Below are 11,538 nucleotides of genomic sequence, written 5' to 3' on the forward strand. Positions count from 1 at the left end.
AGAAGTGAGATGTTGCTTTTATCTCCTGCGCCAACGAATGCCATTTGCGTCTTGTTACACTTGTCAATCTTATTCAATTTTTATGTTTTCATTTCTATCTACACAGTTTTTTTTCTCGTGCATGATGTCACCATAGTTTCGCAACATTTTATGCTCATTATGGGTATTGTGTGTGTTTGTGGTCTATTTATGTCCTCTTTCAAAATCAAGATATGGTGTAGCAGATTTCTGTTGAGATCATGATGTCAACAAATATATTTCTATATGTTTGTACCTAGTGCTATCATTGGTGCAAAAAAGGTTGTTGCATTTACTAGTGTGTTTTATATATGTAATTGTATTAGGGCAATGATTTTATCATTAATATTATCCAGTTTCTGGATCAACCTTTCTGAAAATCAAGATATGGTGTAACAGATTTTTGTTGAGATCATGATGTCACAGATATATTTTTATATGTTCTAATCAGCTAATACATTTCTTTTTCAATTTTATCGACCACAAACTTGAGAAGTTTTGCTTAATGATGCCCCCTCCTTGTTCCGACTTTTCCATTTCGTTGTCTGTGCATCTTTTTTTTTGTTTCTTTGTGTGTGTGTGTGTGTGGATATGTGTGTGTGCGTGTGGGGTGTGTGTGTGGGGGGGTGTGTGTGTGTGTGCGTGTTGGGTATGTGTGTGTGCGGTGTGTGTGTTAGTCTGCGTGTGGGATGTGTGTGTGTGTGTGTGTGTGTGTGTGTGGGATGTGTGTGTGTGTGCGTGTGCGGTGTGTGTGGGGTGTGTGTGTGTGTGTGTGAGGTCTGAGTGTGTGTGTGTGTGTGTGTGTGTGTGTGCATGTGGGATGTGTGTGTGCGTGCGCGGTGTGTGGGTGTGTGTGTGTGTGTGGGGTGTGTGCGTGTGGGGGGGTGTGTGTGTGTGTGTGCATGTGAGGTCTGAGTGTGTGTGTGTGTGTGTGCGCGGTGTGAGGGTGTGTGTGTATCACGATAGAACATGTTTTATTTTCATTCTGAACATGTTGCTTTTATCTCCTGCGCCAACGAATGCCATCTGTGTCTTGTTACATTTGTCATTCTCCTTCAATTTCTATGTCTTCATTTCTATCTATACAATCTTGTTCCGACTTTTCAAGTTCCTTGTCTGTGCATCTTTTTTTTTATTTTTTTTTATGTGTGTGTGTGTGTGGTGTGTGGAAATATGTGTGTGCGTGTGGTGTGGTGTGTGTGTGTGGGGTGTGTGTATGTGTGTGGATGTGGGGTGTGTGTGTGTGTGTGTGCATGTGGTGTGGTGTGGTGTGGTGTGTGTGGGGGGGGGGGGTGTGTGTGTGTGGATGTGGGGTGTGTGTGTGTGTGTGTGTGTGCGTGTTGGGTGTGTGTGTGTGCGTGTGCGTGTGGGATGTATGTGTGTTTGTGTGCGTGTGCGGTGTGTGTGGGGTGTGTGTGTGTGTGTGCGTGTAGTGTATGTGCGTGTGTGTGTGTGTGCGTGTGTGTATGAGCGTGTGGTGTGTGTGTGTGTGCATATGAGGTTTGAGTGTGTGTGTGCCTGTGGGATGTGTGTGTGTGTGTGCGCATGTGCGGTGTATGTGTGTGTGGGGGTGCGTGTGTGTGTATCACGTTAGAACATATTTTATTTCAATTCTGAACAGAGAAAAAGTGAGATGTTGCTTTTATCTCCTGCGCCAACGAATGCCATTTGCGTCTTGTTACATTTGTCAATCTCCTTCAATTTCTATGTTTTCATTTCTATCTACACAGTTTTTTTTCTCGTGCATGATGTCACCATAGTTTCGCATCATTTTATGCTCATTATGGGTATTGTGTGGGTTTGTGGTCTATTTATGTCCTCTTTCAAAATCAAGATATGGTGTAGCAGATTTCTGTTGAGATCACGATGTCAACAAATATATTTCTATATGTTTGTACCTAGTGCTATCATTGGTGCAAAAAAGGTTGTTGCATTTACTATTGTGTTTTATATATGTAATTGTATTAGGGCAATGATTTTATCATTAATATTATCCAGTTTCTGGATCAACCTTTCTGAAAATCAAGATATGGTGTAACAGAGTTTTGTTGAGATCATGATGTCACAGATATATTTTTATATGTTCTAATCAGCTAATAAATTTCTTTTTCAATTTTATCGACCACAAACTTGAGAAGTTTTGCTTAATGATGCCCCCTCTTTGTTCCGACTTTTCCATTTTGTTGTCTGTGCGTCTTTTTTTTTGTTTCTTTGTGTGTGTGTGTGTGGATATGTGTGTGTGCGTGTGGGGTGTGTGTGTGGGGGTGTGTGTGTGTGTGCGTGTTGGGTATGTGTGTGTGTGTGTGTGCGTGTGCGGTGTGTGTGTTAGTGTGCGTGTGGGATGTGTGTGTGTGTGCGTGTGCGGTGTGTGTGTGTGTGTGTGTGTGAGAGGTCTGAGTGTGTGTGTGTGTGTGCATGTGGGATGTGTGTGTGCGTGCGCGGTGTGTGGGTGTGTGTGTGTGTGTGGGTGTGTGTGTGTGTGTGTGTGTGTGCATGTGGTGTGTGTGGGTGTGTGTGTGTGTGTGTGCATGTGAGGTCTGAGTGTGTGTGTGTGTGTGTGCGCGGTGTGAGTGTGTGTGTGTGCATGTGGTGTGGTGTGTGTGTGGGGGGGGGGGGTGTGTGTGTGTGTGGATGTGGGGTGTGTGTGTGTGTGTGTGTCTGTGTGCAGTGTGTGTGTGTGTGCGTGTGCAGTGTGTGTGTGTGTGTTAGTGTGCGTGTGGGTTGTATGTGTGTTTGTGTGCGTGTGCGGTGTGTGTGGGGAGTGTGTGTGTGTGTGTGTGCATGTGTGTGTATGAGCGTGTGGTGTGTGTGTGTGTGTGTGCAAGTGAGGTTTGAGTGTGTGTGTGTGTGTGTGTGTGTGTGGGATGTGTGTGTGTGTGCGCGTGTGCGCGTGTGCGGTGTGTGTGTGTGTGTGTGTGCATGTGTGTGTGTGTGTGTGTGTATCCCGGTAGAACATATTTTACTTCAATTCTGAATAGAGAAGAAGTGAGATGTTGCTTTTATCTTCTGCGCCAACGAATGCCATTTGCGTCTTGTTACATTTGTCATTCTCCTTCAATTTCTATGTTTTCATTTCTATCTACACAATCTTTTTTCTCGTGCATGATGTCACCATAGTTTCGCAACATTTTATGCTCATTATGGGTATTGTGTGTGTTTGTGGTCTATTTATGTCCTCTTTCAAAATCAAGATATGGTGTAGCAGATTTTTGTTGAGATCATGATGTCAACAAATATATTTCTATATGTTTGTACCCAATGCTATCATTGGTGCAAAAAAGGTTGCTGCATTTACTAGTGTGTTTTATATATGTAATTGTATTAGGGCAATGATTTTATCATTAATATTATCCAGTTTCTTGATCAATCTTTCTGAAAATCAAGATATGGTGTAACAGAGTTTTGTTGAGATCATGATGTCACAGATATATTTTTATATGTTCTAATCAGCTAAATATTTCTTTTTCAATTTTATTGACCACAAACTTGAGAAGTTTTGCTTAATGATGCCCCCTCCTTGTTCCGACTTTTTCATTTCGTTGTCTGTGCGTCTTTTTTTTTTGTTTTTTTTTTGTGTGTGTGTGTGGTGTGTGGATATGTGTGTGCGTGTGGGGTGTGTGTGTGGGGGGGTTGTGTGTGTGCATGTGGGGAGTGTGTGTGTGTGTGTGTGTGTGTGTGTGTGTGCATGTTGGGTGTGTGTGTGTGTGCGTGTGCGGTGTGTGTGTGTGTGTTAGTGTGCGCGCGTGTGTGTGTGCATGTGGGATGTGTATGTGTGTGTGTGCATGTGCGGTGTGTGTGGGGTGTGTGTGCGTGTGGTGTCTGTGGGGGTGTGTGTGTGTGTGTGCATGTGAGGTCTGAGTGTGTGTGTGTGTGTGTGCGTGCGCAGTGTGTGGCTGTGTGTGTGTGTGTGGGAGGGGGTGTGTGTGCGCGTGGTGTGTGGTGTGTGTGTGTGTGCGTGTGTGTGCATGTGGTGTGTGTGCGCGTGTGTGTGGGTGTGTGTGTGCGTGTGGGGTGTGTGTGTGTGTGTGTGTGTGTGTGGGGTGTGTGTGTGTGGGAGGGGGTGTGTGTGTGCGTGGTGTGTGTGTGTGTGTGTGTGCGTGTGAGTGTGTGTGCATGTGGTGTGTGTGTGTGTGTGTGTGTGCATGTGGTGTGTGTGTGTGTGTGTGCATGTGGTGTGTGTGGGTGTGTGTGTGTGTGCATGTGGTGTGTGTGGGGTGTGTTTGTGTGTGTGTGTGTGCATGTGTGTCACCGTAGAACATGTTTTACTTGAGATCAAGATATGGTGTAACAGAGTTTTGTTGAGATCATGATGTCACAGATATATTTTTATATGTTCTAATCAGCTAATACATTTCTTTTTCAATTTTATTGACTACAAACTTGAGAAGTTTAGCTTAATGATGCCCCCTCTTTGTTCCGACTTTTTCATTTCGTTGTCTGTGCGTCTTTTTTTTTTGTTTTTCTTTTGTGTGTGTGTGGTGTGTGGATATGTGTGTGCGTGTGGGGTGTGTGTGTGGGGGGGTTGTGTGTGTGCATGTGGGGAGTGTGTGTGTGTGTGTGTGCGTGTTGGGTGTGTGTGTGTGTGTGTTAGTGTGCGCGTGTGTGTGTGTGCATGTGGGATGTGTATGTGTGTGTGTGCATGTGCGGTGTGTGTGGGGTGTGTGTGCGTGTGGTGTCTGTGGGGGTGTGTGTGTGTGTGTGCATGTGAGGTCTGAGTGTGTGTGTGTGTGCGTGCGCAGTGTGTGGCTGTGTGTGTGTGTGGGAGGGGGTGTGTGTGTGCATGGTGTGTGGTGTGTGTGTGTGTGTGCGTGTGTGTGCATGTGGTGTGTGTGGGTGTGTGTGTGCGTGTGGGGTGTGTGTGTGTGTGTGTGTGTGTGTGTGTGGGGTGTGTGTGTGTGGGAGGGGGTGTGTGTGTGCGTGGTGTGTGTGTGTGTGTGCGTGGTGTGTGTGTGTGTGCATGTGGTGTGTGTGTGTGTGTGTGTGTGTGTGTGGTGTGTGTGGGTGTGTGTGTGTGTGTGTGTGCATGTGGTGTGTGTGGGTGTGTGTGGGGTGTGTTTGTGTGTGTGTGTGCATGTGTGTCACGGTACAACATGTTTTACTTCCATTTTGAAAATAGAAGAAGTGAGGTGTTGCTTTTTTTATTTTTTGAGCCAACGAATCCCATCTGCGTCTTGTTACATTTGCTTTGGGGGAAGCCTGCCTATGGGCATCAAGAAATGCTTATTGCTGCTTTTTTGAACCCAGTGCTATTATTGGTGCAAAAAAGGTTGCTGCATTTACTAGTGTGTTTTATATATGTAATTGTATTAGGGCAATGATTTTATCATTAATATTATCCAGTTTCTGGATCAACCTCTCTGAAAATCAAGATATGGTGTAACAGGTTTCTATTGAGATTATGATGTCACAGATATATTTTTATATGTTCGAATCAGCTAATACATTTCTTTTTCAATTTTATCGACCACAAACTTGAGAAGTTTTGCTTAATGATACCCCCTCCTTATTCCGACTTTTCAAGTTCCTTGTCTGTGCGTCTTTTTTTTTATTTTTTTTATGTGTGTGTGTGTGTGGTGTGTGGATATGTGTGTGTGCGTGTGGTGTGGTGTGTGTGTTAGGGGTGTGTGTATGTGTGTGCATGTGGGGTATGTGTGTGTGTGTGTGCATGTGGTGTGGTGTGGTGTGTGTGTGTGTGGATGTGGGGTGTGTGTGTGTGTGTGTGCGTGTTGGGTGTGTGTGTGTGTGTGTGCGTGTGGGATGTATGTGTGTTTGTGTGCGTGTGCGGTGTGTGTGTGTGGGGTGTGTGTGTGTGCGTGTAGTGTGTGTGCGTGTGTGTGTGTGTGCATGTGTGTATGAGCGTGTGGTGTGTGTGTGTGTGCATGTGAGGTTTGAGTGTGTGTGTGTGTGTGTGTGTGTGTGTGTGCGTGTGGGATGTGTGTGTGTGTGTGCGCGTGTGCGGTGTGTGTGTGTGGGGGGGGGGGTGTGTATGTGTATCACGGTAGAACATATTTTATTCAATTCTGAACAGAGAAGAAGTGAGATGTTGCTTTTATCTCCTGCGCCAACGAATGCCATTTGCGTCTTGTTACATTTGTCAATCTTATTCAATTTTTATGTTTTCATTTCTATCTACACAGTTTTTTTTCTCGTGCATGATGTCACCATAGTTTCGCAACATTTTATGCTCATTATGGGTATTGTGTGTGTTTGTGGTCTATTTATGTCCTCTTTCAAAATCAAGATATGGTGTAGCAGATTTCTGTTGAGATCATGATGTCAACAAATATATTTCTATATGTTTGTACCTATTGCTATCATTGGTGCAAAAAAGGTTGTTGCATTTACTAGTGTGTTTTATATATGTAATTGTATTAGGGCAATGATTTTATCATTAATATTATCCAGTTTCTGGATCAACCTTTCTGAAAATCAAGATATGGTGTAACAGATTTTTGTTGAGATCATGATGTCACAGATATATTTTTATATGTTCTAATCAGCTAATACATTTCTTTTTCAATTTTATCGACCACAAATTTGAGAAGTTTTGCTTAATGATGCCCCCTCCTTGTTCCGACTTTTCTATTTCGTTGTCTGTGCGTCTTTTTTTTTGTTTCTTTGTGTGTGTGTGTGTGTGGATATGTGTGTGTGCGTGTGGGGTGTGTGTGTGGGGGGGTGTGTGTGTGTGTGTGTGTGTGTGCATGTGCGGTGTGTGTGTTAGTGTGCGTGTGGGATGTGTGTGTGTGTGCATGTGGGATGTGTGTGTATGTGTGTGCGTGTGCGGTGTGTGTGGGGTGTGTGTGTGTGTGTGAGGTCTGAGTGTGTGTGTGTGTGTGTGCATGTGGGATGTGTGTGTGCGTGCGCGGTGTGTGGGTGTGTGTGTGTGTGTGTGCGTGTGTGTGTGTGTGTGCGTGTGTGTGTGTGTGCATGTGGTGTGTGTGTGTGTGTGTGCATGTGAGGTCTGAGTGTGTGTGTGTGTGTGTGTGCGCGGTGTGAGGGTGTGTGTGTATCACGGTAGAACATGTTTTATTTCCATTCTGAACATAGAAGAAGTGATGTGTTGCTTTTATCTCCTGCGCCAACGAATGCCATCTGTGTCTTGTTACATTTGTCATTCTCCTTCAATTTCTATGTCTTCATTTCTATCTATACAATCTTTTTTCTCGTGCAGGATGTCACCATAGTTTCGCAATATTTTATGCTCATTACGGGTATTGTATGTATTTGTGGTCTATTTATGTCCTCTTTGAAAATCAAGATAAGTTGTAGCAGGTTTCTGTTGAGATCATAATGTCAACAAATATATTTCTATATGTTTTAATCAGCTAATGCATTTTTTTTACAATTTTATCCATCACAAACTCGAGAAGTTTTGCTTAATGATGCCCCTCCTTGTTCTGACTTTTCCATTTCCTTGTCTATGGATCTTTTTATTTGGTTTTTTTTGTGTCTGTGTGTGGTGTGTGGATGTGTGTGTGTGTGTGTGCATCTGTGGTGTATGGTGGTGTGTGTATGTGTGGGGGGTGTGTGTGCTTGTGGGGTGTGTGTTTGGTGTGTGGTGTGTGTGTGGGGGGTGTGTGTATGTGTGTGTGTGCATGTGGGGTGTGTGTGTGTGTATTACGGAAGAACATGTTTTACGCCAACGAATGGCATCTGCGTCTTATTACATTTGCTTTGGGCGAAGCCTGCCTGTGGGCATCAAGAAGAGCTTATTGCTGCTCTTTTGAACCCAATGTTATTATTGGTGCAAAGAAGGTTGCTGCATTTACTAGTGTATTTTATATATGTAATTGTATTAGGGCAATCATTTTATCATTAATATTATTCAGTTTCTGGATCAACCTCTTTGAAAATCAAGATATGGTGTAGCAGCTTTCTGTTGAGATCATGATGTCAACGAATATATTTTTATATGTTTAGCTACTGTATTTCTTTTTCAATTTTATCGACCACAAACTTGAGAAGTTTTGCTTAATGATGCCCCCTCCTTGTGCCGACTTTTCCATTTTCTTGTCTGTGCATTTTTTTTTTGTGTGTGTGTGGTGTGTGGATGTGTGTGTGTGTGTGTATGTGTGTGTCACTATAGAACATGTTTTACTTCTATTTTGAACAAAGAAGAAGTGAGGGGTTGCTTTTATCTTCTGCGCCAACGAATGTCATCTGCGTCTTGTTACATTTGTCATTCTCCTTCAATTTCTAAGTCTTCATTTCTATCTACACAACCTTTTTTCTCGTTCAGGATGTCACCATATTTTCGCAACATTTTATACTCATTACGGGTATTGTATGTCTTTGTGGTTTATTTATGTCCTTTGTAATACTTTTGTGTGCTTGTATAGATGTGTATTCTCATTTTTTTTTACCTGATATAAAAGAGTATTTATTGAAATAAGAGCAATAACAGGACATCAGAGCGTGCATTGTCCATCTTTTTTTTTCCTTTCAATATATCTCGTTAGCAAAAGTGGTCTTGGAATGATTTACTTTAATAGAGGGGATATAGTGAGAGAAAATGAGTTTAGGATTGATAAAATCTAATAAATGACTTGGGCGGTTATGATCTGCTAACCAATTCTTAAATTGGTTGCCAGTGACCACTACAAAATGTTGTAGTTCTGAACCCTGACTTTGGTGTGTTTAGCCATTTTGATTTTCTTCCTGCTAATAGCGGTCTCTATAATTTTCACCCTTGAATCACATGGTAGTTTCTGTAGCATCACCTTAATTTTTGGGTACTCGCATGGAAGAGGGAGAATTGTGCTTTTGCTCAGGAACAATTAATAAGTTATATATGCTTCAGTTGATGCTTGTGCTTATATCTGGCTTACTGTTTATCAGGTAAAGAACTAATCATTCACCTGCCCAAGTTTCTGTTATTTTTCTGCCTTCAGGTACTTATGTGCAGTTCAACACATATTTGAGTGGTAATAGTTTCCTAGTAATGTGGTTTTGGTATTGCATAAACCAGGATATTAGGTGTATAAGTTGTTGAATCTGTGGTATTGCTTGATAAATGGCACAACTATTCATGTGGCTCTTCTTTAAACTGCTGCTTAGTGTGCCCTATTCAATCTTTAATCTGTTGATTGATAAGCTTCGATGAAAACCACTTTAGCTTAGTGGACAATGCATTAGTTTGGTGCATTTGCTATTTTTCAGTTTGATGTAATGTATAATTGTAATTGCTTTATTCTTTTGGTTGTAAGAATTCTGATATTTACTGAGTATGGTATGTGTGATTCTGACATGTGATCGGTCCTGTTAGTTGAAATATTGCAGTAATGCTTTGGAATTTTATTGAGTTTAAAGTTGTTTTACTTGTTGGTTGCTATTCAATGCTTTGGGGGAAGCCTGCCTGTGGGCATCAAGAAGAGCTTAATATTGCTGCTCTTTTGAACCCAGTGCTATTATTGGAGCAAAGAAGGTTGCAACATTTCCTAGTGTATTATATATATATAATTGTATTAGGGCAATGATTTTGTCATTAATATTATCCAGTTTTTGGATCAACCTCTCTGAAAATCAAGATCTGTTGTAGCAGGTTTCTGCTGAGATCATGATGTCAACGAATATATTTTTATATGTTCTAATCATGGGGAAAGTGCAATTTACATCCCACAACTTACACCATTTGTGATTTTGGTCCGAATGTTTTATCCCTCACCATATTTAGTCCCCATGAGTGTAAAAAAACTTTCAATTTATATCCCACTCACATTTTTCGTTAGATACTTGACGAAAGAAACACGTGCAAAACACGTGGTCCGTTAACTTAACCAACATTTGACTGCACTAATGTGGAAAGTTGCATTTTACGTCCCACAACTTACACAGTTTGCAATTTTGATTCCATTGTTTTATCCCTCACCAGTCACCACATCTAGTCCTATAAGTGTTAGTTGTTGTAGTATTGATTAGTATTTGTTGTTTGTTGTTCTATGGGGAGAATTGTCTATTATTTGTTGTGCATATATATATTTTTGTTACAAGTTTGAATTGAATTGGAATGGAATGTCATCAAACCTATATTTCCAAAGTAATATTAAAATTCCACATTAAAGTATACATTAAATTAAATATACAACATATCTAAATTTCCACAATAACAAAAACCATAATATAAACATAAAACTTATCATTTAAAACATATCTAAATTTTCACACTATCATAGACATTAAATTACATTGCATGCTTATACAATCTATAGTATTCTCGATCTACAACATTGCAAAATAATGAAGTCTTTCTTCTCCATTCTCATCCACAATCAACTTCAATTTCATCCCAATCACATGAACAAAATTATTAACCAAGAAACTATTAACAAACAAAGAAGAACAGTGTGTTTCTTTTGTAAATTCGCCACTTTATCCTTTAAAACATTGATCTACCGTAGCAATCCAGGAATAATTACTTTTTATCGAGCACACATTGGAAAATCTTCTCATGCAAAGAATGGAGAATTACCTCGACCTATGGAGCAATTGTGGAACCTCCTACCCAAGTTATCTTTGGTCTACGAAGTCCGCAATTTCGCCCTCTTGCCACAATAGCATATTACTTCTTCATCACCATTTTTTGTTGCTTGAGAGTTTGAGCTTGTTCTTCTTATGAATTTGTGGACAACTTGATGCCTTCCCCTTTTGCTCCTTATTGCTACTTTCCCCTTATGAAGTAGGTGAAAAGGATAATAATTTGCTTTCATGCAAAATATGGTGAGGGGTAAAATATGAGTGCGACATAAATTATAATTTTTTGACACTTATGGGACTAAATGTGGTGAGGGGTAAAACAACGGGACCAAAATCACAAACCGTGTAAGTTGTGGGACATAAATTATAATTTTTCACACTATTGTAGTCAAATGTTGGTATAATTAATAGAGCACGTGCTTTGTACAAACTCCTTCTATCAATAATCTTATCGAAAAATGAGTGGGATGTAAATTGTAATTTTTTTAATACTTATAAGACTAAATATGATGAGAGGTAAAACAATAGAACTAAAATTACAAACATTAAAAATTGTGGGAGATAAAATACAATTTTTTCAATATAATCAAATACTTTTTTATGTTGCTCTTCAGCCCTACATGTTTGGTCCTCCATGTCTCCTACAATTAGGCTGTTACCCAATATTTTTCTATAATGATTTACTAAAAAAAAACAGAGAAAAAAGGTATTGAGGGTTGGAGAGCTGCACTGACCAAGCAATTCCCACAAAAATATACTTTTCTTGTTCCAAAAACTTTGGTTGACTTCAACTTCAATCGCCATTGTAGATAAGGGCATGCCTGTAGTTCCATAAATTGCTTATATACTTATGATTAATTATCAATACAAACTCTCATATTGTTAGAGAAAATTAAATCCGCAATTATTTAATTAGAATAGATTCGTTCTGATGTACATTAGTAAAAAATATTAAATTTAAGGGTAAAAAAGTAATTTGATATGTATGAGGCATACACTAAACATATACAACCCACCACACGATATAATTTCTAACACCACTATAAA

The sequence above is a fragment of the Sesamum indicum genome, linkage group LG9, assembly GCF_026168435.1.
Source record: "Sesamum indicum cultivar Baizhima isolate 11 linkage group LG9, ASM2616843v1, whole genome shotgun sequence".
Classification (NCBI taxonomy): Eukaryota; Viridiplantae; Streptophyta; class Magnoliopsida; order Lamiales; family Pedaliaceae; genus Sesamum; species Sesamum indicum.